This window comes from Heteronotia binoei, chromosome 19, assembly GCF_032191835.1.
Source record: "Heteronotia binoei isolate CCM8104 ecotype False Entrance Well chromosome 19, APGP_CSIRO_Hbin_v1, whole genome shotgun sequence".
NCBI lineage: Eukaryota > Metazoa > Chordata > Lepidosauria > Squamata > Gekkonidae > Heteronotia > Heteronotia binoei.
Genome location: NC_083241.1, coordinates 9,014,449 through 9,017,949, shown reverse-complemented (window position 1 = coordinate 9,017,949; position 3,501 = coordinate 9,014,449). Strand labels below are relative to the sequence as shown.

At 46.4% G+C, this 3,501-nt stretch overlaps 1 non-coding gene across 1 annotated transcript; it reads left to right on the top strand.

Annotated features, from left to right (window-relative positions):
• Positions 1 to 3,214: 3,214 nt before the first annotated feature.
• On the top strand, positions 3,215 to 3,292 carry TRNAV-GAC (transfer RNA valine (anticodon GAC)). The gene has a single exon. It is a non-coding gene; the product is annotated as a tRNA-Val (tRNA).
• Positions 3,293 to 3,501: the final 209 nt, after the last annotated feature.

Below are 3,501 nucleotides of genomic sequence, written 5' to 3'. Positions count from 1 at the left end.
TTTGATAGAGGATCTCAAATGTATTATTTACCTTGTTGTTGTTGTTCAGTCACACAGTCTAGTCTGACTCTTCATGACAATTCAAAAGCATCTATTCTTTGGTGATCGGTCTTCCTTATGGTCTAACTCTCACAGCCATATGTTACTACTGGGAATACCATCACTAAGTGAAGAAGGTGAAGAAGAAGACAAGAACAAAGATGATGATGATGATGACGAAGAAGAAGAAGAAGAAGATGAAGACAAAGAAGACGACAAATTTAGACATAAGAACGTAAGAAAAGCCATGTTGGATCAGGCCAATGGCCCATCTAGTCACTCTGTGTCGTACAGTGGCAACAACAATAAAAGCAACAACAACAACAATAATAATAATCACAGGAGGTCCATCAGTGGGCCCAGGACACTGGAAGCCCTTCCACTGTGCCCCCACCCCAAGCACCAAAAAGATAGAGCATCACTACTTAGGTTCTCCTCTCCTCAAAGTCCACCCTTCCCAGCCTCCACCGTCAAACCTCCAGGAATTCCTGAACCAAGAGTTGGCAACCCTCTTTTATTTATTAAAATGAAGAAGAAGAAGAAGTAGTAGAAGAAGAGTTGGTTGTTATATCCCACTTTTCACTATCCAAAGAAGTTTCAGAGCGGCTTACAATCTCCTTCCTTTCCTCTCCTCATAACAGACATTCTGTGAGATAGGTTAAGAGAGCTCCTAGCTGGCTGCCTGTGAAGGAGGAGTGGGGAAACTAGTCCACTGCTCTTATCCACTACACCAAACTGTATGCAGTCTGGAAATCTGCTGTAACTCCAGATCTCCATCCCCCACCTGGAGGTTGGCAACCCAAGTACCTGGTACCCCCTAGAGGAATAATGATGCAGGGGTTGGTTTTGATTGTCTACACCACAGGGGGTAGAAGAGATACCATGGCCCTCCTGCCATGGTCTTGAACTGAATCCTGGCCCCTGATAGCGCGCCTCATCTTTAAGATGCCCAGGGCTTTTTTTTTTTTTTTTAGCAGAAACCATTTGCATATTAGGCCACGCCCCCTGATGTAGACAATCCTCCTGGAGCTTACAGTAGGCCCTGTGAGAAGAGCCCTGTAAGGAATTCTAGCAGGACCTCTTTTGCCTATTAGGCCACACCCCGCTGGTGTAGCTAATCCTCCTGGAGCTTACAGGAGGCCCTGTAAGAAGAGCCCTGTAAGGAATTCTAGCAGGACCTCCTTTGCCTATTAGGCCACACACCCCTGATGTTGCCAATCCTCCTGGAGCTTACAGTAGGCCCTGTACGAAGAGCCCTGTAAGCTCTTGGAGGATTGGCTACATCAGAAGGCTGTGGCCTAATATGCAAAAGAGTTCCTGCCACGAAACAAAACCCTGAAGATGCCCATCCTAGATTGGCCCCCTTTCTTCTAAGAAAGCTCTAACAAGGGTCAGTTTCAGCCCATGGAAAGGCCTTTGATTTCCCAACCATGAGGAAGCTTTTGAAAATTATACTTCTAAAGGTAAAGCACTCAATGGGCAGATTAATTGTCAAGCCAACCCGTCCTGTTCTTCGGGCTCTTTGTTTTATGAGACGGTAAATATCTCCACTGGTCAGATTAGTGCTGCCTCATTTCCTTTGCTCCACAAACCGCTGGAGTTGGAATTCCAGGACCCTAGCAAAGGATCACCAAGGCAGGCTGTGGCTGTAAGAACCCGGCAGCCTACTCCTGAGTAAATATGCTTAGGGTCAAACTGATACTTCATTAACATTTTTTTTTTTGTGCCATGGCTCTTTTTAAAAGGGCAACGCTCTTCCAGGCGGGGCTAGAAATGGACACACTGATGACCAATGGACACAACAGAGAGTGAAGAAACCAATTTGTAAATTGGAAGGGAGAGACACAGAGAGAGAGAGAGACAGAGGGACCGAGACCGAGAGAGAGACAGAGACAGAGAGAGACCAAGAGAGAGAAACAGAGAGAGACCGAGAGAGAGAGAGAGAGAGACAGAGAGAGACCAAGAGAGAGAGACAGGCAGAGAGAGAGACAGAGAGAGACCAAAAGAGAGAGAGAAACCAAAAGAGAGAGAGAGAGACCAAGAGAGAGAGAGAGAGACAGAGAGAGACAGAGACAGAGAGACAGAGAGAGACAGAGAGACAGAGACCAAAAGAGAGAGAGAAACAGAGAGAGACCAAAAGAGAGAGAGAGAGAGAGACAGAGAGAGACAGAGACAGACCAAGAGAGAGAGAGAGAAGAAGAAGAAGAAGAAGAAGAAGAAGAAGATGATGATGATATTGGATTTATATCCCGCCCTCCACTCCGAAGAGTCTCAGAGCGGCTCACAATCTCCTTTCCCTTCCTCCCCCACAACAGACACCCTGTGAGGTGGGTGGGGCTGGAGAGGGCTCTCACAGCAGCTGCCCCTTCAAGGACAACCTCTGCCAGAGCTATGGCTGGCCCAAGGTCATTCCAGCAGGTGCAAGTGGAGGAGTGGGGAATCAAACCCGGTTCTCCCAGATAAGAGTCCGCACACTTAACCACTACACCAAACTGAGAGAGAGAGAGACAGAGGGAGACCAAGAGAGAGAGAGACCAAGAGATAGAGAGAGACAGAGAGAGACCAAAAGAGAGAGAGACAGAGGGAGAGAGAGACCAAAAGAGAGAGATGCCCAGGCTACCCAATTTCATCAGATCTTGGAAGCTAAGCAGGGTCAGCCCTGGTTAGTACTTGGATGGGAGACCACGAAGGAAGTCCTGGGTTGCTACGCAGAGGCAGGGAATGGCAAACTATCCCTGAACTTCTCTGAACCTTGGAAACCCTTTGGGGTCACCATAAGTCAACTGTGACTTGACAGCACTTTCCACCCACCCCAAGCTAATGTGATGGACTCATGGAAGAATACCCGACTTCAAATCCTCATGCAAGCCACCAGCCTTGGCAACCCAACTCCAACGTCTAAAAATGCAAGATATAGATTTTCATATGAACATTTCCTACTTTTTTTTTTTTTCAAATCTCCATTTGTAAAATCCACCCTGAGTCTGTTCATGGAGTAGGGTGGAATACAAATCTAGTAAAATAAATGAATGAAAAGGAATAAATAATTCTGGGATGCAGGTTTCTACTATGTCCATAACTAGATACGATAGAACAGAGCAGGAGTCAAGTCGCACCTTTAAGACCAACAAACTTTATTCAGAATGTAAGCTTTCGTGTGCATGCACACTTCTTTGGGGATGGAACGGTGACTCAGTGGTAGAGCATCTGCTTGACAAGCAGAAGGTCCCAGGTTCAATCCCCGGCATCTCCAACTAAAAAGGGTCCAGGCAAATAGGCATGAAAAACCTCAGCTTGAGAGCTGCTGCCAGTCTGAGCAGACAATACTGACTTTGCTGGACCGAGGGTCTGATTCAGTAGAAGGCAGCTTCATATGTTCAGATATGATCTTCAGACAAGGACTGAAGAAGTGTGCATGCAAACAAAAGCTTACATTCTGAATAAAAGTTTGTTGGTATTAAA